Below are 24,471 nucleotides of genomic sequence, written 5' to 3'. Positions count from 1 at the left end.
AAGCGTTCTTTCTGGCTGTATCACAGCTTGGTATGGGTCCTGCTCTGCCCAAGACCGCAGGAAACTACAAAAGGTTGTGAATGTAGCCCAGTCCATCATGCAAACCAGCCTCCCATCCATTGACTCTATCTATAATTCTCGCTGCCTCAGAAAGGCAGTCAGCATAATTAAGGACCCCACGCACCCCGGACATACTCTTTTCCACCTCTTTTTGTCAGGTAAAAGATACCAAAGTTTGAGGTCACGTACCAACCGACTCAAGAACAGCTTTTTCCCTACTGTCATCAGACTTTTGAATGGACCTACCTCGTATTAAGTTGATCTTTTCTCTGCACCTTGCTATAACTGTAACATTATATTCTGCAGTCTCTCCTTCCTTCCCTATGTACGGTATGCATTGTTTGTACAGCATGCAAGAAACAATACTTTTCACTGTATACTAATACATGTGACAATAATAAATCAAATCAAATCAAATCAAATGGACGAATGAAAAAAAACTTTTGGGCACAATATTGCCTGACAACCACACCCATACTTTCCCATTGGAATTACGGAGCATCAATTAGATATGGAGAATCCTGGTTCTTCTTGGGAGATGATTGGAGAGAAATAGTCAACGGTGAAATTTAGAAAAGAGGTAACTCAGAGGTTGGGCAGAATAACTAGTTAAGGTCAGGCTGTGCCACAGGTCACTGAAATCTTCCAGTGATCCAGCAATGGTCTGACATCAAAATAGCAGATTTGTTATTCTGTCACGACTGGCAAAAGGATCTGTATTATTATAGTGAAATCAAACAAATAATTTAACAGAATGACTGGAATATCCCTTTAAGTTGATTTCCCTGCGCTTGGGCTCGTCCTGCTGCTGCAGTTTTACTGGCAAGCACCCCGCATCAGTCCTGTTTTAAGAAGCATGTCGCATGGACACACTACAGTGCAATAAAACATTGGTTGTGAAGTCTTGACTTCTTGTTAATTGTGTTTATTCTAGGCAGGAGATGGGAGTGCAAGAGGCACGAATCATTTCCATCAGGTTGGCCTCACATTTACTGACAATTGGAGAGTGAATCCTCCTCCTTCAAAGGTGAAAGGTGACTGTGGTGGCAGAATTTATTTACTGTGACATTTCCAGTAGCTGCAGCAGCCTTTGTTTCATACACACACAAGGCTGGAACCACAGCTTGCTCAAAAAAAAATTACACAACTTTAGTCTTTTAAAAGCAGAACAACATCAATAGCATTCCCTCAGGGAAAAAAAAATAGTCCTCGTTACCTTGTCTTCATTCCCCTGCTTCACAATATTTCCAAATACCTTTTTTTCAGAGGCCTTATTGATCAGATCTGGGAGACTGAAGAGAGCACTTGTTGAACTTTAACCTCTGAAATGGATTTTTTTTCTGAACCCTCTGCTTGATAGTTTTTTTTTTCTTTCTTTTCGACTTCTGAAGGATTTATTCTCCCCGTGTTCATTCGGTATTGAAAGTGGCTTCGCTCTTCTCACTAGGTTTTTTAGTCATGAACTTTACAGCTGAGCAGGGTCACGAGGAGCTTGGAAAAAATTCTTTCAGTAAATCTTGCCAATCTTCGACTGTGATGTGTGCATGAGTATGTTCCTGTTTGTTTGTCTGGCTGCTGGCATATGTGAGTGGCTGGCAGAATTTTCCGCAAAAATGACAGTGTCAGGTTCAGTCAGAAAACCAGTGTGTTTCTCCCCAGAGAAACCAGCATGTTTCCCATCGAGAGCTACCCACACTTTGCCATTTGTTTGAAGGGGGGGTGAGGGGGCGGCGTGTTTTGCGCTTTTGTTGTAAGGGCGGGTCCTAAATGCACCGGCAACTCCAAAGTGAAATTAAAGAATCTCTCTCCACAGACATCGGGACAGCCCCCCGCCCCCCCCCACCTCTCACTGATGCCATTTTTCCGACCCCCTCACCCTGAACACAAATTGCCGGCATCGGGGCCCTGTATGTGCAACCACCTTCAGATCCTGCCCCTGGCAGTGCCAACCTGATTCCTGCCAGCACCGCATTATGTCAGCTGGAGGGAGCATAACACATTCCCAGGAGATTTGGAGGTAAGCCAATTTTTTGAATGTTTTTTTTTGTTTAATTTAGAGTACCCAATTATTTTATCCAATTAAGGGGCAATTTAGCATGACCAATCCACTTATCCTGCACATCTTTGGGTTGTGGGAGTGAAACCCACGCAGAGACGGGGAGAATGTGCAAACTCCTCACGGACAGTGACCCAGGGCCAGGATTTGAACCCAGGTCCTCAGCGCTGTAGGCAGCAATGCTAACCACTGTGCCACCGTGCTGCCCAATTTTTTTGAATGTTAAAACATAATTAAATGAATGGTAATCAGGTTTATGTCTTCTCTGAGAGGGCCCGGGAACTTCCTAAATATTTTGCATCCGGTGCAAATCCCGTTTCAGGCTTCTCCTGGAATTTTCCTGATATAGCGGAACATGTGCAGGGCGCAACATGGCCCGAAAACCATCCGCATTGTATTTGGGTGCATATGATTATGTCCATGCATGAGGTATGTTTGAGTGACTATGTTTGGCTGCATGATGCATGCATATGCATCTATCTCTGAGATCAGAAACAACCACAACTTCAAAACAGTATAGGGATGCTGCATTAAAGTGCAACTTTCAGAAAGAGCAACTAGCTGGGTGTCTGTCAGGGAGAAAGGGTAAGAACAGTGTACTGTGACAGCACCAGCCTTGCTGATGCCTGTTATTGTGATGAATGAAAGAAATTATTATATGTTATGCTTTATATTTTGGTATTAAAAATGCTGGGTTCAAATACATACAGGCAATATTTTGCTAAAGCTGTAATTAAGGGGCCACAAAAATGGGATCATCATTGTTTTTTTTTAAATTTAAAGTATCGAATTCATTTTTTTTCCAATTAAGGGTCAATGTAGTGTGGCTAATCCACCTAGCTTGCACATCTTTGGGTTGTGGGAGTGAAACCCACGCAAACGCGGGGAGAATGTGCAAACTCCACACGGACAGTGACCCAGAGCCGGGATTGAACCTGAGACCTCAGCGCCGTGAGGCAACAATACTAACCCACTACACCACCGTGCTGCCCGATCATCATTGTTTTTTAACCATTCACTTGTTCAAATATAGATGGCTAGTGGAATATTCTTTACAGAAAGGTGGTTCTCTGGGGTGTAGATAATAAGTGAGGGATGGGGTGTAGTCCTAGCAAAGCAGGTCATATGAAATCTCAGTGGGATACAGATGTTGTAATTCATGGGGGGAGCCAGGTCTGCCTGTGGGTTTGGCAGTTTTACTACAAGATTTAAGTCTGACAAGACAGAAGAATTTTCAGGTTGTTCCTGAAAGGGTCTCTTCAGATGTCTGCACAGAGAACAGCAAGTAACCCTCATTGCTAACTTTATTTATGAGTAGATTTTGAACTATATTGGGTTGCTTTGTTGGAATATAGATAGTGGCAGGTATAGATAGTGAGTTAAAGATTTTCCTTTTATTTAAGAATTGATTAACTGTTAATTGTAAAGCTATTTCTTTGATATTAATGTGGATAATTTTGTGTTTAAATTAAAGTTTGTTTTAACATAAATGACACCTACTGGTCAGAGTCATCACTGCTGGGGTGAATTATCCTTTCCTCACACTTTTACGAATTGCAAATTGTTTGGTGTTCCTCCTCCAAAGATTGGGGTCTGGTCCCCCATCCTAACAATATCAGTTAACATCAGACCTGCACCTTTCAGGTATACTTGGCGCTAGTGCAGCCACACACTGTGAATGTTGTGCTGGCTGCCTTGTTTCTGCAGTGTGAGCAGGCAGTGGCTGGGAAATTGGGTGGGGCAGAACAGCTGCCTTTTGAGGTCTGAAATAATGTCTGATGCGGACAAGCACACGGCTGCTGCGCTTTTCACCATCTTAGCACACGCGCAGCTAATATTGGCCAGAAGTGGGAAAAGTGGGCAGATCATGATTTTCGCTGCTTCATGATCCAATGCTGACTTGATGCCACTGCTGCAGTTTTGACGATCCGCTCTCCAGACAATTGCCCAGCCTAACCTTGCCCAGCTCAACACACGTCAGGGTTTTTTTAAAGGGCCAATCAACGACTTTCAGACTTGTTGTTTATTTATTTTTTACTGGTCGTTGCTATAACAAGTGTTTTCAAGTTTCGAAAGTCGAGGAAAAATGGTGCAGCCTGTGCTGCTGAATATTTTCCTGATTTCAAAGCTTCTGCAAAGGCCACTTGCTCACGGACATGGGTGTAGCAGTAGACATTCCCCATGGAAAACAGCATGACTGGGAAAATGAGTAAAAGATAGTCAGCAGGTCAAGTTACTAGAAAACAAAAAAGGAGGAAGGGGACAAAGGATCTCAGCAAGAGTTCATGAGCACCCAGTGTATTCAAGAAAAATTCTCCCACTTGAACCTCCAGAGGGAACTGATGTGTTGGGTGAGCTGGGTCTATGTGGACTGCGTTTGAAGCAGTGTAGAGAGAGACAGGCTTCCGACACTTGATGAGATGCAACACGATTTTATTTAACATCTAACTATATTACATGCTTAACTGTGAGTTGACACTATGCTGACTTGACTGGAGACCTGAGGCTAGCCTAACCAGACTAACTGACTACCACATGGTGTTTGCACTAGCTGCTGCTCACGAGCTCTGACTGTCTCAGAGGCTGGATCCCAAGAGAGCAGGAACACTGGTGCCCTCTGGCTTTATAGTGGTCGTGTCCTGTCTGGTGATTGGCTGCTGTATTCTGTGTGCTCACTGGTCATCCTGTGTGCCAATCACTGCCTGTCTGCACTCCATCATATACATGGTATACCCACACCGTCGGTGTGAGTGCCCTGCCAGCGAAATGGAGGATCCCGCCGATGGAGAATCCAGTTCCGTATCCGCTCAGGGTTTACATGGAGTATTAAAGTTACCTTATCCTCAACAAAGATCAATGTGTTCAATGTCTCCTCAGAGCAGGACAAGGATGGCACTACTAGTTGGGGTCTAGATGACGATGACCATCAACTTCTCTGTGCTGGGATCTTATGGCTGGAGTAGGGAATACCTCACGGAAGGTCACTGATGTCCTCTATACAAGAGACACATAGCATTCTCTTTCCAGAGAGAAGCAGAGCTTGCACATGGTATTTTTCTCATGTGTTGGGTGCTGCTGACTGCACACACACACATCACTTTGCGGACTCTGCACCTAATGCAGAGAAGTACTGTAATTACAAATGGTTTCCTTTTCCTGAATGTGCAGTTGGTGTGAGACTATGCTCAGAACGTGATGCAAGTGAATGCCAGATATCCTGACAACAGTCATGATGAAAATACATGCAACCCTCCCAACTAGCACTCTGTAAAGGGCCAACCATCCAACATGTAATGAGGTGCTTTTAACTTACAGTTGCTGGTGCGGAGTTAGCGGAAGTACCGTTGTTATATCTGAGAAAAGGTATGGAGGTGCCACACTCTTGAATCTCTTACAAACACGATGAGAGGTTTTATTAGGAGATGCAGCATCATACAATACAGGTCATGTGACGTTTCACCAGCAGGGATGTATTCTCCGATACATAACACCCGTGTTGATTTGTATTGGAGGAGTTTTGCATATTTTTTGGATTTTCAACGATCTGGTGCTAGATCTTGACCAGGAGATCAGAGGAGTTGGTTGGCCTGTCAGAAGAAAGTCTGCTTCAGTATTGGGGCCGTACCTGCAGTTCCTCTTAGGCTGTAGCATGATTTAGAAAAGGAACAGAGGCAGCAGAGAGGCAACCAGTGCACATAGGGTGGAGGAGGAAGAGGAGGAAGTTTCCAGTAGTCCTTCACTCTGATCGAGCTGTCCGTAAGCCTACGCTCAGACCTCAGTTCTTCTAATATATCGTTACTACACCTCAATTGCTCTGCAATTGCACATCTTTCAATCCACCTGTTACGAACCATCACAGCAGCCTCAAGGCCAATGTCCTGAAATAAAAGACACCAATAAAAAAAATTCCATAACAAACTTACCAACAACACTTCCACTATACTATAGACAGAACTGAACTATTCACCCTGGTGCATTCAGTGTCTGTCCTGGTGCTCCGAAACAGTACCACCTTAATGGCTGCAGCATTGCTGCTGACTTTCATGAGGGTTGACTGGAGATGGTGTTGCAGGGATGACCTTACGCAGCTCTGAGCCTCGAAGGGCCATTGTCAGGCGGCACCATCTCAGCACAGGGGGCAGTAGTCTGGGATCAGCTGGGCTGTACTGAAAGGCAACAGTAAGGATACCGGCAGAGTGGCAGTGGTGGGTTCACAAATGCTGGTTTTCTGAGAGAGGATAGCAGATTAGTGCACCTTGGAGCTCTGAGCATTCCTCCGGCCTGACACCTCAGTTAGTAATCTACTTAAGGACAGATTGCTAGACTGCGGTGAGGGGGGGAATGTAGAATTAGGGGCACAGTTTGAAAATAAGAGAGTCTTCCATAAAAGACAGAGGTGAGTAGGAATCTCTTCTCTCAAAGAGTCATTAATGTTTGGAATTCTCCCCCCCCCCCCCCCCCCCCCCCCAATGAAGAGAGGAGGCTCAGTCATTAAATATATTTAAGGCTGAGTTTTTGATTGACAAGTGTCGAGGGTTATGGAAGACAGGCAGAGAGGAGACATGAGGGCCACAACTAGATCAGTCATGATCTTAATGAATGGTGGAACAGGCTCAATGGGACAAATGGCATATTCCTGCCCTTTTATCATACGACCTCCAAACCCCTTTGAATCCACAGCAATGGTGGCAGTAATCAACTTGTGAGGCACCGAGCAGGGATCTCATAATCTCATTCTGAGCTTTAACTGGAACACTCAGAGGTTAGGGGGCCTTCATCTGTGCTGCGCTGGGAATTGAGACATTGGCTACCAGATGCTACACAGCATCTGGAACTGTTGGCTACCACTTCCAATCACTTCCAATGATTGCCTCCAGGTTCTGCATGAAATCCTGTGCCATGTTGGAGATGGACCCCTCCATGCTCCTTGGCAGTGGCTGGAGGCTGTCTGGCAGGCCAGCCACATTCACTCAGCATTCTTCTGTAGACTACTCCTGTCCTCATCTGAGTACCATGCAGCTGAACTTGCCTGTGAGCTTGCACTCGACCATCTTTTCCCCCTGGCATGGCAGCAACCCGCCACTGCTGAGTGACTCACCACATCTCACCATAGAGCCCATCTTGATACCAACCTCTACGATATTTGCAGTGCCAATGGCTGAGCTGTCAGCTCAAATGACCGTGCTTTTTCCTCAGAGGGACGGTGTTGCTTTCGCCATTCCTCATGAGGTTGCAGCGATTGGCCAGGCGGCATCTCTTGGGTACCTGAAGGCAGAAATGCAGATGGGAAATGTTGGGGTGAACGAAGGGAGCCTACAGTCATTCTGAATGATGATTCCAGATACAATAGCTCTGTCTCATGATGTGGATCAACCTCTCCTCCAATAGGTTTGGCAATGCAGGCATACCTGTCCCGCTCCCTTTCTGCTCTGCTTCCTCCTATTATGGGCCACCTTTTCCTGCAATAGAGAGGGAAGATTGTTGATGTGTTTGAGTGATGTGCTTGCCACAGCTGATTAGCTGGAGGCATGTCAAAGCATTGGGAAGTGGTTATGGGGTTGCTAGCATTGGCAGGTGTGTACGGGTGAGGCTGAATGTGTGAATGTTAGGCCTGAGCTGCAGAGACTGTTAATGAATGAGTTAAGGAAGCATATTGCATTGAGCAGTGTCAGGGCTTGGTGGTGCGGTGATTAGGAGATGTCCTTTGAAAATGCATTCAATGACTGTGTGAGGTCATCAAACCTCATGCAGCATTGCTGCTATGTGATTGTGATCAGCCTTCATGAATTGAGTTTCCTTCTACACATATTCCGTGGAAACATTGCTTCTTCTCCTCACTTTTTATAAATTTTATTGTGGGATGTGGGCATCGCTGGCTGGGCCAGCATTGATTGCCCATCCCTAATTGCCCTTCAAATGAGTGGCTTGCTAGGCCATTTCCGAAGGTATTTCAGAGCCAGCCACATTGTTGTGGGTCTGGAGTCACATGTAGTCCAGACCAGGTAAGGACGACAGATTTCCTTCCCTAAAGGGCACTAACGGACCAGATGGGTTTTTATGACAACCGACAATGGTTTTATGGTCACCATTAAACTTTTCATTGCAGATTTTTATTGAATTCAAATTTCACCATCTGCCATGGTGGGATTTAAACCCGGGTCACCAGAGCATTGCCCTAAAATCTGGGAGCCCTCCCTCACTCTCCCTCTTTCACCTATTACTTCATTTCCTGTGCTTTTACTTCATAGAAATGATATTTATCATAAGTCATTTGGTTTTTGGTGACTGTGCTGACTCACTGAAGCAACAATTCACCTCGTGCCACCCGCCCACCGTCTCACCATAGCCTCTCATACCCCTCTTTTTTTCAAATAATAATCCAATTTCCTTTTGAAAGTCTTGATTGACACTGCTTCCACCACACTCAAAGCTAAAGCTTCCAGATCCTAACCACTTGCTGCAATTAAATAAAAGGTTTTGCTCATGTCACCATTGCTTTTTTTGCCAGTTACCTTAAATGTTTACCCTCTGATTCTCGATCTTCCATCTTCCATTGAAGGGAACAGTTCCTCCCTGTTTAATCTGTCCAGAGCCCACATGATTTTGAAAGCCTCTATCAAATTTCCTCTCAACCTTGTCTTCTCCAAGGAAAACAGTCAAATCTTCTCCAATCGTTCTATGTAACTGAAGTTCTTCATCCCGACAACCATTCTTATGAATTTACTCTGCACCCTCTCCAATGCCTTCACATCCTTCCTAAAGTGTAGTTCCCCAGGATTGGACACAATACTCCAGTTGGACTTCTGTCCAAGACTTCCAAAAACAGTGTCATGCCCAGTACCAGTATGCCCCAGTCCCCCAACCAATGGGACGGGGCCTCCTGAACATGTCACTTGTGAGGCCTGGAATGTACTTTTTTCAATTTTTAGGCGGACCCCTGCATCCCAGAACCTTTTCAGCAGCACCTCCAAGCTAGAAATGAGCTCTTCAGGATTAGTTCCATTGACTAAAACGTCATCAAGGTTGAATAAAAAAATGAATCAAATGAAGAGCAGCCCTCGCCATCCCTCCCCCACCGCCCGCACTCTCCATGTCACTATGTCACTTCATGCCCCGACACCCACACCCCATGGCCTTTCAGACCTCTTGTGCCAATCCATGCCCCTCTACTCAGCTAACATGGCTCCCAATACCACATGTGTCCCACCACATCCCTAAAGTCTGCCGACCCATTCCCCCACCCACCACTTATTGCTCTTACCCCCTCCACACCAACTCTCTAGTAGTCTTTGACAGATGTTAGAGTTCTTTGACAGCTTTGATTGTTCTTTGACCCTTCTTTGATGGTTTGACACTTTCTTTGACAGCTTTGACAGTTCCAATTAGATGACACACTTTTTAAACTCGATTTTAACAATCCCAAAAGACTGCCTTACCTTATTCAAAAGGTGTCCCGGGACCATGTTCAGAGGAACATCCTGCCTCTCTCAAAGGGGTACACTGGCTATTCAAATGAATCCACTATGTTTAGGCTAGCTCTTACCTGATCTAATTGTCACACTTCTATTGAATCCCTACAGCGCAGAATGAGGCCATTCTGCCCATTGAGTCTGCACCAACACTCTGAAAGAAATCCTACCTGGGCCCCTACCCCTTTAACCCCACCTAGCCAGCACATCTTTGGATAAGGAGATCGAAGGAGGGGATGAGGGACAGGATGGCAATGGGGGCCATATCCACAGCATAGGGTTTAGTGCTGAAGGCAGAGCTACCTTGAGGTGAATGAGAACCAGTGCCACCATGCCTGCTTTGTTTGGCTGGTTGAACTTTTCATTCTACCTTCTACAAGGAGGACCTCTCTCCTCTCATTCACAGCCTCTGGGTGGAGCTTGAAATCTGCATTTCAGAAATGGGGGCAGCCATGCCGTCTATCTTTCCTCTTGAGCCCTTGTTCTTGCACTCCTTCTTTCAAATAGCTGCCTCAGTAATGGTTGCAATGGTGTCTTTAAGTGGAGCCCACCTCCAATCCACACCTACAGTCATTAACTCGCTACCTAATTGCATTCCAGCCAATCAGAAACTCGCCTCTGTGAAAATTGTGAACTAATTATTACCACGCTCCAACCACCCCTACCCCCCCCCCCCCCCCCCCCCCCCCCCAACCCCCACCATTGGCCCCCCTCCCCCAACCCCACCCAGGGCAGGGACGGGACCCACAAATGATGATATCTGAATCCTGAACCCAAAGGCAAAAAATCCTGCCCAAGGTGTTAGCTTCAAACTATTTGCCATACAGCCCACGTGGACTTCAAATTTATCACAAAAATCAGATGGACAATTAGTTTAGGAATAAAGAACAAAGTGGGAAGTGTTTTTTTATGCTCTTGACGTAGCATAAGCTGCTTCCTTGATGTGCACTTTGACAAAGGAAGGTTCAGACTTGGAGATAGCTTTAACACATTCATTAAACTGTTAACGATTCTCCTACTTGGATTCGACTCTCCTGTTAATCCTGCTATAGCTACTGCCTCCTGTGGTAGTGTCACCTCTGTGTGTGTCGTGACTGCCCATTGGTCGTGTCCTATCTGACTGACCTATTGGTTGAATGTCTGTGTGTCATGTCTCTGGTGCTCCCTCTAGTGTCTAGCTAGTCTACGTGTATTTACATTAACCCCTTGTGTATTTACAGTGATGCATATCACCACATCCCCCCTTTTTCCATGTTATATATTTTCTGTACAGTGTTAAAGAAAATTGAACAAACTAGGTAGATAAGTGATGAAAAGAACAAATCATGATAACAGTGATCTTTTTTTAATTTTTTTAATTTATTTATTTTTTTAAAAATTTAGATTACCCAATTATTTTTTCCAATTAAGGGGCAATTTTTTGGGTTGTGGGGGTGAAAGCCACGCAGACACGGGGAGAATGTGCAAACTCCACACGGACAGTGACCCAGAGCCGGGATCGGACCTGGGACCTCAGCGCCGTGAGGCGGTTGTGCTAACCACTAGGCCACCGTGCCCGATAACAGTGATCATTAAACAATAAGTCCAAATCATATGTCTGTGTCCAAAATTCATTAATTATTATGGTCGAGTGTCTTTCTTGTTTGGTTGGTGAGGTGGTGATGTTGATGGTGGCATTGCTTTGTAAACGCCGTCAGTGTCCCTGTGTGTAAGGAACCAAGAAGCAGTCAAATCACTTTGTTGTCTGATGTGGACTCTTTCTTTCTTCCGATGCTTGTGGTAGCGATGTATGCAATCTGTGTCATCCCGCCATGGTATGTCATTGTACTGAGCTGAGCAGTAACAGTGTCCCGCATGGGCAGAGTTGTACCATGTCATACCAGTCGTTGTTCCATTGGTGTCGTTTCGGTTGTGCTTGTTGTCGATGTTGTTGCCTTTAGTATGCTTCTGCATGTTGTCTTTGATGTTGTTATTGTGTTGGTTGGTTTTGTTATCACGTTGGCTGCGCTCAAGGACCACACTCTGTGGATAATACGAGTCCTTCACACAGTTACTCGTGTCAGCGTCCTTTGCGGCATCTGCTGTTACCTTGAGCGTGCTGTCACTGAGTTTGCGGCGCTCCCCGTCTGGAGTCAGCTTTGAATCAGCTTTGGCTTGTCGATTCTCCCCGTCTGGAGTCTGGTCTGTTTCACCTGAGTCAGTGTTCGCTTGTCGATTCTCCCCGTCTGGAGTCTGGTCTGTTTTACCTGAGTCAGTGTTCGCATGTCGATGCTCCCTGTCTGGAGTCTGGTCTGTTTCACCTGAGTCAGTGTTCGCTTGTCGATGCTCCCTGTCTGGAGTCTGGTCTGTTTCACCTGAGTCAGTGTTTGCTTGTCGATGCTCCCTGTCTGGAGTCTGGTCTGTTTCACCTGAGTCAGTGTTTGCTTGTCGATGCTCCCTGTCTGGAGCCCTTTCTGGTTCACCTGAATCAGCTTTGGTTTCTTGATGCTCCACGTCCGGAGTCATTGCAGGTTCACTTGCATCTTCTGAGGTTTCTTGATGCTCCACATCCGGAGTCAAAACGTTCAGGAATGCATTTGCTTGTGGAAAGGCTCGAGCAAATGAGGTTTGAAGTAACGTGGTGTCACCGGAGTCATCAGTAGTCTCACTGTGATTGTCGAGTGCCCCTGTACACACTAGCTGAGGTCTGTCATGTTGCAGATCTGGTATGGGAAGTGGGATGCCATCGTCACTTGTCGCACATACAGTGGGTAGAGCCTCAGTGTCTTCTTGACTTTCACTTGAGATGAGTAGCTGTCAGAGTCTTCTTCTTGTTCACTGGAGCGTTGTAGACTGTCATAGTCTTCTTGCTGTGCACTTGAGCATGGCAGACTGTCATAGTCTTTCTGTTGTTCACTTGAGCGTGGCAGACTTGCATTGTTTGCTGCTGGTTGCTCAGAGGAGGTTGCTAGACCCTCATGGTCCTGTTCATGCAAGGACTGCGCACTGGAGTCTTGTGTTCCTTTCATCGTGGAGTCCATCCACAAGCTCGCTGTGGAGGCTTGTGTCACTCCCCCTGTGGAGTCTTCCAGCGTTCCTTGTGTGGAATCGTGCATTGGTCTCGCTGTGGAGACTGTCATCACTTCTTATTCATGCAAAGACTGCGCTCTGGAGTCTTGCGTTGCTTCTATCGTGGAGTCTGTCCACGAGCTCGCTGTGGAGGCTTGTGTCACTGGAGTCACTTTCTGTGTGGAGACGTGCAGTTGTCTTGCTGTGGAGTCTGTCATCGCTTTCTATGTGGAGGCTGGGACACTTTGTGGTGCGTCGATCACTCTCTGTGTGGAGTCGGGCCCCTTCGCGGTGTGTGTACCACTCTCTGTGTGGCAGCAGGCCACTTTCTGTGGGCTTGTACCGCTCTCTGTCTCTTGGCATCAGGCCGCAGCATAATCCCGCACTCATGAGTCGGGATGTCATATATGCTGGGCTGAAGATTCCCCAAACCGAAGAACTCATCGTCGGGGTCTTCAATGTACAACATGTCTAGTTGCGGTTCAGATTTGGTACTGGGGTAGCCACCTCCCAAGGTGACATCTTTGTCTGAGTCGTTGTCTTCCAAGACCATATCATCACGTTTTGTGTCGGAGCTGGCAGTGGGCTCGCGATGGCCAAAGAAGAATTCAAGGTCTGAGTCATAGTCTGCAAGGACTGTGTCATCTCTTTGGGTGGTGCTAACTGCTTGTTTCAGGGTGAAAGAATCTGATTTTGAGGCTTTACATTTTTTTTTCTTGTTTTGGGACATTTCTCCTTTAAGTGGGCGTGGTCCGGGGCCTCTGACGTCACGAAGCGTGTGACGTAGTGCGTAAGAAGCGATTGCGCATGCGCATATCGCTGTTCCTTTACTTGGGGCCTTTTTCGCAATTGCGCATGCGAGGCTTCTCGCGCATGCGCAAACGGACCTTCACGTTTTGTGCACTCTTCACGCAACTGCGCATATGCAGCACCTTTTCCAAGATGGCTGCAATTCAAAACTGCCGTTTTCTTCAATGGAAAACCTACTTTTCTCGTGGTGAGTTTTGGTGCCTCTTTTACTGTTATTTCTTGTATGTTCCTCGCAGAATTCTTAGAATTTGTCCAGGACTGCCTGGAAGTCGCTCTTGTTTTGCCCCTTTGAGTATTTGAAGGTCTGGAAGATTTCAGCTGCTTCTGGACCCATGATGGTAAGTAGAAGCTTTATTTTCTCTGCATCCACCATGCCATCCAGGTCGGACGCTACCAGGTAGATCTCGAATCTCTGCCTGAACGCACGCCAGTTTTCACTAAGATTGCCTTGGTACCTGAGCTGCTGCGGAACCGGAATCTTGAACATCATCTTGCCTGGCTGCTGTTGCTGGTTGTCACTGTTTGCTGAGTTATAACTATATGGATTTAAACAGGTCACTCCTGGGTACCATGTTTTGTTAATCTCTTGACGTAGCATAAGCTGCTTCCTTGATGTGCACTCTGACAAAGGAAGGTTCAGACTTGGAGATAGCTTTAACACATTTATTAAACTGTTAACAATTCTCCTACTTGGATTCGACTCTCCTGTTAATCCTGCTATAGCTACTCAGACTAACCAGTCTGCTACAATCCACGTGGTGGGTATGATGTGTTTCAAATCAACCCTGTGTGCTCACTAAGTGTCTCCACTGGAAAGAGGAAGATCATGTGTGCTGCGTCCTTTTATATGGGTTGGTGTAATGCCCCCTGTGGTAGTGTCACCTCTGTGTGTGTTGTGAATGCCCATTGGTCGTGTCCTATCTTACTGACCTATTGGTTGAATGTCTGTGTGTCATGTCTCTGGTGCTCCCTCTAGTGTCTAGCTAGTCTATGTGTATTTACATTAACCTCTTGTGTATTTACAGTGGTGCATATCACCACAGGGGGGTGGCATTTAGTCCCAAACAGAGGGAGACGTTCAGAGCGCCGCTTGATCCTGGGATTGAATGCAAAGTTTGTATTGATGATTAATCATGGGACAGAGGGAAAAGATAAATGTGATGGTCTGTCCTTGGATAGAGAGGGGAGGTTAAGAGTGACAATTAGCACTGGGGTAGAGGTGAGTGGAATCAATCGATGAATTCAGTGAGACCATTTTTCATATCTTTTGGAATTTAGAAAAACAGGCAATCAGTGAGAAATTAGGAAGATTAGAATACCAGAGAATTCCTTGATAGCAGGTAGTATAGAGTGACAAGTCGGTCCTAAAATTAGCAGGTTATAAGGACGATTTAAGAAAAAAGCAGCCCTAAAATAGCAGGGTACTTCAAGTCCCAGGACTACCGACAGTTTAGAGTGACAGGCAGCTCTGTGACAGCAACCAAACTAGTTAACATAAGGCTGAAGTGAACATGTGACCCTCCCCCTTCCAGCTCAGAATCCTGATTATCAAGTTCCATTTGTACTCTTACGTTACACAAACTTCTGCCTAACCACTTCCCCCCCCTGTTCAGACATGGCATGACAATGAAGAGCAGCAATATTGCAGTGAAAATGGAATTCGGCACTGAGGATTCCAATTTTATATTTGATTATTCCACAGTCAGTGAAATTAAACTGGAATGGCATTTAATAATTGTATATGTTGACAGGTCATGGAAGGGCGACATGGGGGATGAGGTCAAAGGTCTTTTCCGTCCAGTGATGGGATGCCGAAGCAGGTCGGAGGGAGGAGGACTTGGCACCGGAGCTTCGATATCAGGAGAGACCGTCTCTTTTCTTTTTAGCAATTGCATGACTTGGCCATGTCAGGCTTTGAAAGAACAGCTCCAATTCTAAATGCTAGAGCCTGACACCATCCCCCAGCTTGTTTAACAGCATCTGAGGGATCTGTAAATAATAAATGAGAGCTTGCTTGGTAAGAGTGAAATCCATTATGGAACCTCACCCGTGTGTGCATTCTGTTCCAGAGAGTGCCCTGTGCTGTCAAACCCCTTTCTGCTTTCCACTTCAATCTGCTGAGAAATGGGAGAGCTCTGTTGAACTGAGCAAGGTAGAAATGTTTGTCCCCTTTGCTCAAGCATATGTGTGCTAACAGCTAATCTCAAATAAATGATGTACAGTATCTGTTTTATAGGGGACATGTCCACTAGGACCACATTTATTTTTCAGTTATTCTTCTGTCCTCCTTTCAAATTAACAAAGGATCAGAACAGTGCCATTCAGTCCATCGAGTCTTTTACGCCTTTCATTTAGATTAGGGATCTCTACCTCAACTCCATTTACCCACTTTCATTTCATATCCCTGTATCTATGGGGACACAGTTCTATAGGTGCCAACTTCCCTCTTATATATTAGCAATAAGGGCATTCTTCATTTGCAAAATTAAATATTGGGTTTGGAAGGCTATTCGACCTAAATGGGCACCACAGTCTAGGTAAATTCTATCTTCACTTGTTTTAAAATGAGCGTTCCCACATCAAGAGGTACTCAACAGCAGTCAGCAGTACTAACCATGTCTAATTTCTTCTCCCGCGCCATGGGACACCGAGGTTGCCAATAGCCTCCTGGCTAAGTTTATGCTAACCCCACAATAATTGGGAATTCGATTTAGAACTTTCTTGGTGTATATGATTCAGTTCCTCATTGGACAATTATACCATATTCATTCCAGTTGCAATGGCAACACCATAGAGTGAGTGTTTTGCTCTGATTCTGCCGCCTCTACGTGAGGACAGTGCTACTTGTAACTTGCCATTCCCCACTAACATCAGCTGAACAGCGTTGTCTGCTCTTGGGATCTGTTCACAAACTGCAGCGGCCGTGAGAAACTAGCTATGTTGCTGGTCATTTTCGTAAGTTTAGTGAACTGCAGTGTGCTCCACCCTTCGTCATTTTACCGACACCTCCGACTCTGTTCCAACCTCAATCCACTTCCGTGATGTGTTGCGGTCTACCAGGGTTCTTCATCGGCAAATGTAAACTGCCATTTAAAGGGCCAGTAGAGCCCCGAACATAATGGGGGGGTTGCAGCCTTATCTAGGCCTCTGCAGAGACTGAGGTTTGAGCAGAAAGGTGAATATAGGGGGAGGGTTTCTATGGGATGGGATGAGACCTTTTATCCTGGACCTACCACCACCTTCCACCTGGTAGTCCTGAATATTAGCAGTAACTGGGACAAAAATTAGGGAAATGGGCTGTGGTTGCAGAAAAACAACGCACAGTTCCTTCTGGGCTAGAGAAGGAGCTGTGGGGAAACTGTTGATCTTGACTCCCTGGAGCTGTATAAGGAAACAGTGCATCATCCTGTCTAGAGGTTATAGGCTGTGACTACACCATTATTCGACACTCAGAAGCTCTGCTGCTGAAGTGGCAGACACATCACAGTGCATGCTGTCCTAGCAGATGAGTTTCAGCAGGACACGCACGCTGGATATTTGAACTTTAGTTCTTCCAATCTACTCACTCTGCCCAGAGCCCACTTGACTAAGGGTGGCTCTGTGCCAATTTCTTACAAACATGCGTTGTAATAGAGGATGTCATAATAAGGGGATTGTAATGCAGTTCATTAAAACAGGAGGTTTGTACAGAATTTTTCTATGTAAATTTTGCCGTAGAGTATTTTATAATAAATAACAAGACTTAATTATAATGGAGCAAAAGGTGGATAACCCTCTGATATAAATAAATAAAAAATGTAGTACACAACATTATTTGTTAAATCTTACTGCCACCATGTTAGCTTCTGTAAAATCTAACTACCACAAATATTGGAGAGAAATGTGAATATGTGAAGTGATGTGATAGAAAACTCTTTCATTGAATATTACTAAATGTAATCAGTTACATAAGACTTCACAAGATAAATTACAATGATTTAACACTCAAGCATTTGATCAGTTTATAGTGAGGTGTAATGTTCTATGTAATGTTCTTGGTGGACATGTTGTTTCAGCTTCCTAAGAAGAGCTGCTGGCTGGTTGGCTATTTCTTTCCTATCCTGCCTACTGGGTTAAATGAAGAGAAAATAATTAAATAATTTGGTTTCAACCTCTGCAAGGCATAGCTGCCTCACAGCTGACGCTGACTCACATGACCTGGAGGGGTCCAAGGGTTGTCTGAACCAGTCGCCCTTCATCTGTTGTGTCGTTGCCTTGAGCTAGTCACCAGCAAAGTGGAATGAAAAGGGTCCCTATAGAAATCCAGCTGCCTGCTGTTGGTGCTGGCGTGTGAATAGTTATACATACTAATTAACTACAAGCCCTTCAGGACAAACAGCTTACCTTCAATATGGCAGCACGTATGTGGCCTACAGGTGATCTGAGCCTACAGCAGCACACCAGATGGGAAGATGAGCTACAGTTTCCTGCTTAGACAGAGAGGTAATGAAAAATACTTAATTGTTGTGATCCCAGCTGATGTTAATACTGGACAAGTCAGATCCCAGAGTGAAACCTAGCTTGGCAGATCCTAATTTCTTTTCAAGATACCTGAAAGAAAATTACTGAACAAATTCATAGGAGTCCACTAATGAACATTTTAACACAAGGAATAAAACATTTATTAAATAAGAAAAATGAACCCGGCAAAAAATGAACCAGGCAAAAAATGAAAAATTGCACCAGTCAAAAAAGGTTGGGCACATCTCAATATAAACACAAGAAAATAATTCAAATATTCACTTTTCCTTCACCCCAGCAATGGGCGGGATTCTCCGACCCCCCGCCGGGTCAGAGAATCGGCAGGGGTCGGCGTAAATCCCGCCCCCGCCGGCCGCCGAATACTCCGGCCCTCCAAAAGTCGGCGAGGCCCCGGGGCTGCCCGAAGTCTCCGGCCGGCGATGGGCCGAAGTCCCGCTGGTTTTTTGCCGGTCCCGCCAGCGTGGATCAGACTAGGTCCCTTACCGGTGGGACCTGGCGGCGTGGGCGGGCTCCGGGGTCCTGGGGGGCGCAGGGCTAGCTGGCCCCAGGGGGTGCCCCCACAGTGGCTTGGCCCGCGTGATGTGTTGGCTTGTGTAGGCTTGAGAGATGAACAGACACTTCCAACACAGATGAAGGTTCAACTCAATTTTATTAACTACTTCTAACTAACTAACACACAATGACTGTGGGTCTAAATAATGCTAACTTGAACTAGAGACCTAAGCCTTGTCCGAACCAGTTGGTTCTCTCAGCACGTGTTGTGAGTCCGTGCTGGACTGAATAAGTTCCTGTTACACTCAGAGGCAGCACCCAGAATGAGCGGGAACCGTGGTGCCCTCTGCATTTATAGTGTGTGTATTCTAACTGGTGATTGGCTGCGGTGTTTGTACATGTTGATTGGTCCCTGTGTGTGTCCATCAGTGTGTGCCTGCACCATGATATATTGGTATATATTATGACACCATGATCGGGACCCACCGATCGGCGGGCGGGCCTGTGCCGTGGGGGTACTCCTTTCCTATGTGTCGGCCGTGTCAGCCTCGGCGATGGCCGATGGGTAGGTGACCCCCGCCCTGCGCATGCACGGGGATGACGTCAGCAGCCGCTGAGGGACTCGCACAATCGCGGACTCTCGCCGGCCAGCGGAATCCCTTCGGCCCCGGCTGGCGTGGCGCCAAAGGCCTTCCACGCTCGCCGGAGGGGCGCAAACTACTCCGGCGCCGGCCTAGCCCCTGAAGGTGCAGAGGATTCCATACCTTTGGGGCGGCCCGACGCCACTCCGTCCCGCCAAGGCCCCCTACCCCGCCGGGTACGGGAGAATCCTGCCCAGTATCTTTACTGACACATACAAATTCAAAAGACAAAACAATTTACCATATCTATTTTATACTCTAATAATCAGGGTAAGTAAGCAGTACATGTGAACCAACTGGTGAACTGTGGTCAGACATACCACAGTCCAAAGTAAATTACAGCTGCGACCAAAGCAGATTCTACAGATTTATCAGCAACCCATCAGATCCTTTTTGCATCGGGAGTCAACCAGTCCCTCACATGGATTTCCAATCTCCAAGTTCAAAGAACTCACTTTGGAATCCTCTCCAAAAGCCCCTCCCACTCGGAGAGCTTCAGCATGATGCGCTAACAATTGCACACAAAGACACGAATCGGTACAAGAGAAGCTTTATTACCGTGAGATGTTATTCCCTCGACTGCAGCTGTAGAATGGCAGCTCAGGAGAGCTCATCAATATTTATACTGCTCCCTGTGGGCGGAGCTAGCCGGCAAGGGCTTACCAGCAAACCTGTAATAGCCGGTACTGTTGTACATCCCCTAATACAGGCAAACACATATATATACAGTGGTGGATCACCACATTCACCCCCTGTTAAGAATGAGTCCGGCAGGGGTGAAATGAAACTATTATACATAAGCAGTGATTTATTTACAGAGGGGGAGGGGAAAAAAATCAAGTGCCCATCTTGCAACTCGGTGCCCGTCATAGGTTGAGTCTGACCGGCGGTCTGACGGTTCGTTGAGAGCGACGCAGCAGTGGTGGCGACGTCTGCACAGGTAGTATTGGCATCGACGGCATTGGTGCTGGCGGTGTTGGTGCTGGCCAGTGGCTGGACGACTCCGGGAATGTGCCGAAATCTTCCATGTCCTCTAGTGTGGGCAGGGGAACGAGGGATGGACCTGGTGGGGCTGATGTTGGGGGCGCCGGGGAAAAGGATGGTGGCGCGTGGGTGGGGAGGTGTGTGGGCGTGGGATCGGCACCCGAGGGAGCCAAGTCCCTGAGCGAGATTGTATCCTGGCGGCCGTCGGGGAACTCCACGTAGGCATATTGGGGGTTCGCGTGGGGCAGGCTTACCCTAACCGGCCCTGGAGCTGCGAGCCATGTCGGGAGCGACACCCCGGATGTAGACTTCTAGGGAAGGTAAAAACACGTTCATGGGGTGTTTTGTTAGTCGCGGTGCACAGCAGTAACCGAATGGAGTGGAGTGCATCAGGGAGGACCTGTTGCCAGCGAGCGGCTGGGAGGTTCCTGGACCGTAGGGCCAGCTGGACGGCCCTCCACACCGTCCTGTTCTCCCTCTCTACCTGCCCGTTTCCCCAGGGGTTGTAGCTGGTCGTCCTGCTGGAGGCGATACCCCTGCTGAGCAGGAACTGACGCAGCTCATCGCTTATGAATGAGGATCCCGTCACTGTGGATGTAGTCGGGGAAACCGAACAGAGCGAATATGGAATCGAGGGCCTTGATGACGGTGGCAGACGTCATATCCGGGCATGGGATGGCGAAGGGGAACCCAGAGAATTCATCGACCACACTAAGGATGTAGGTGTTGCGGTTGGTGGAGGGGAAGCGCCCTGTGAAATCCACGCTGAGGCGTTCAAAGGGGCAGGACGCTTTCACTAGGCGTGCACTCAGCACAGACCTGGCAGTCTCTGGTGACTGTCCGTACTTCCTCGACGGAGTAGTGCAGATTACGGGCTTTGATTAGGTGGTACAACCGAGTGACCCCCGGAAGGCAAAGGCTCTCATGCAAGGCACGGAGCTGGTTCACTTGTGCACTGACGCATGTACCTCGGGAGAGGGCGTCTGGGGGCTCGTTGAGCTTGCCGGGGCGATACAAGATCTCATAATTATAGGTGGAGAGCTCGATTCTCCACCACAAGATTTTGTCGTGTTTGATATTGCCCCGCTGCGTGTTGTTGAACATGAAGGCTACCGACCGTTGTTCAGTAAGGAGGGTGAACCTCCTGCCGGCCAGGTAATGCCTCCAGTGCCGCACAGCTTCAACGATTGCCTGGGCCTCCTTTTCAACAGAGGAATGTCGAATTTCGGAGGCATGGAGGGTGCGGGAAAAGAATGCCATGGGTCTGCCTGCCTGGCTTAGAGTGGCGGCAAGGGCGACATCTGAAGTGTCGCTCTCTACTTGGAAGGGCAGTGTCTCATCTACTGCGTGCATACCGGCCTGGCTATGTCTGAGCGAATAAGGGCGAAGGCCTGTTGTGCCTCGGCTGTGAGGGGAAATTGCGTGGACTGGATCAATGGGCGGGCCTTGTCCGCGTATTGTGGGACCCACTGGGCGTAGTAAGTAAAGAACCCTAGGCATCATTTGAGAGCCTTGGGGCAGTGGGGGAAGCTCCATGAGGGGGCGCATGCGGTCGGGATCGGGCCCCAGTAGTCCGTTTTGGACTACGTAGCCGAGGATGGCTAAGCGATCTGTGCTGAATACGCCCCTCCCCTCCACCAACGGCTGGTTTAGCTCACTCAGCTAAATCGCTGGCTTTTCAAGCAGACCAAGCAGGCCAGCAGCATGGTTCGATTCCCGTACCAGCCTCCCCGGACAGGCGCCGGAATGTGGCGACTAGGGGCTTTTCACAGTAACTTCATTGAAGCCTACTCGTGACAATAAGCGATTTTCATTTCATTTCATTTCACTTCTCCTTGTTATAAGTGAGGTTGAGGAGAGATGCGGTGTGGAGAAATTTGGCAAGGTTGGCGTCATGGTCCTGCTGGTCATGGCCGCAGATGGTGGCATTGTCTAAGTACGGAAACGTGGCCCGCAGTCCGTACCGGTCAACCATTCGGTCCATTTCTCGTTGAAATTCCGTGACCCTGTTAGTGACGCCGAAGGGAACCCTAAGGAATTGACAGAGGCGACCGTCTGCCTCGAAGGCAGTGTAGGGACAGTCCGATTTACGGATGGGGAGCTGGTGGTAGGCGGATTTCAGATCAATTGTTGAGAAGACCTGGTACTGTGCAATCTGATTGACCATATCAGATATGTGTGGGAGTGGGTACACATCGAGCTGTGTGTACCTGTTGATGGTCTGGCTGTAGTCCACGACCATCCTGTGTTTCTCCCCAGTTTTAACCACCACCACTTGGGCTCTCCAGGGACTATTGCTGGCCTCGATAATACCCTCCCGAAGCAGCCGCTGGACTTCGGACCTGATGAAGCGGACGGCGGGGTCCATTGTGCTATCAGCTGGGGAGAGGGGGCGAGGTCGGGCACGATACCGGCAACTGCGCAGGCCTGACACACCGCTGCAAAGTAGCCTTTCTTGCCACAGGATTTGCAGGTCGCGGCGCGGGCCAGGCAGCGCTGGCAGGGGTAGCAGCGGGGACCCCCAGGGTGCGCAGGAGCGGCCCCAGTCGGGGTGGGGGATCGTTTGCAGGGTCCATGAGGGATAGGATGGGTGGGCCGCGCGGTAGGATGAGTGGGCGGGGTAGGATTGCACGTTACGGGAAACGACCGTCATAGAGAGCGCTAAAGTCTTTGTCGCCGCTAGATCGAGCGCGGCCCCTTCCAGCAGTCATTGCCGGATGGGGTCCGATGCAATACCCGTCACAAAAGCATCTCACATGAGGAGGTTGGAATGTTCCGAGGGATAAGGGCCCGCCAGACTCGACTCACCCGGTTGCTGGACGCGAGTGGAGAGTACATGCCTCGCAAACAGAGTGTTCGTCGACTGGACATAATTTTCTTTGAGCAGTTCCATAACACGGGCGTAGGTTGATGCGTCCTGTATCAGTGGGAACATGCTGGAGCTCAACCTTGAGTAAAGTAGTTGAACTTTCTGTGCTTCCGATGGTGTAGGGTCCGCTGAGCTGACGTAGGCCTCGAAGACAGCCAGCCAGTGGTTAAAGTCTTTCCTGGCATTCAGCGATTGTGGATCCAGCTGCAGGCGGTTAGGTTTAATTCTGATGTCCATGATGTGGGAAATCTCACGGTAATAAATTGATGCGCTAACAATTGCACACAAAGACACGAATCGGTACAAGAGAGGCTTTATTACTGTAAGATGTTATTCGCTCGACTGCAGCTGTAGAATGGCAGCTCAGAAGAGCTCATGAATATTTATACTGCTCCCTGTGGGCGGAGCTAGCCAGCAGGGGCTTACCAGCAAACCTGTAATAGCAGATACTGTTGTACATCCCCTAATACAGGAACACATATATATATGCAGTGGTGGATCACCACACAGCTAAAACCAAGCTTCAGGCTCGTAGTCTTGCTTTCTGAGATTCCTTTCCCCTGGATCTCTGTGTACATTCATGCTTCACCTTCCAAGCACACCAGATCTTCAGCCATGCCAAGAGGAACCGAAAGAGTACCTTTACCTTTATAGCACAGAGTCAACAACCTTCCGCTGTGCTCTCAGACCTCCAGGGGTTCTCTCAAGCCCATTTTGCTGCAAGTATGCACCCTCTAGCTCTCTTTCTTTATTTTGGAACCTATTTCTCTGCTCCGTTCTCTCAGCTTTACCTAACATGATCTGTTTCTGATCTCTAACTTTGTCCCTTACCTGGGATTATTGTCTGGGGCTTATTTCTGTCCCTATTCCTTTAGTTGAAAGCTTTTCCCTGTCCCCCTCCCCATGTCCTCCTCCCTGGGATCCTTTCTCTAAAATGGCACTCCTTTTCAGGTCACCTGACCTCCAGTTTCACAATGCTTCACCTTTTTCTTCTGCACAGACACACAGGCCTTCTTCCAGGCCTGAAGGTGTGAAAGACACCAATTCCACATGAGTGGCCCTTTTCTGGCCGGTGCATGTGCAGAAGGCACGAGGCCCACCAAGTCCCAAACCCTTGACGAAGGTAAGTTTTGTTTTCCCCTGGCTTTCATCACACAGACAGGAAAGCATCAGCCAGTGAGCATTCTTCATTTTGTATACTATAATATTAATCTTTATTGTCACAAGTAGGCTTACATTAACGCTGCAATGAAGTTACTGTGAAAAGCCCCTAGTCACCATATTCCGGCACCTGTTCAGATACACAGAGGAACAATTCAGAATGACTAAATTACCTAAGGGCACATCCTTCGGGACGTGTGGGAGGAAACTGGAGCACCCGGAGGAAACCCACGCAGACACGGGAGAATGTGCAGACTCCGCACAATCAATGACCAAAGCCGGGAATCGAACCTGGGACCCTGGAGCTCTGAAGCAACAGTGCTACCCACTGTGCTACCGTGCTGCCCCCATGGTATAAGC

The sequence above is a fragment of the Scyliorhinus canicula genome, chromosome 17 (genome assembly GCF_902713615.1).
Source record: "Scyliorhinus canicula chromosome 17, sScyCan1.1, whole genome shotgun sequence".
NCBI classification, from domain to species: domain Eukaryota; kingdom Metazoa; phylum Chordata; class Chondrichthyes; order Carcharhiniformes; family Scyliorhinidae; genus Scyliorhinus; species Scyliorhinus canicula.
The sequence above is the reverse complement of the archived record's forward strand: the minus strand, read 5'-3'. Positions refer to the sequence as shown.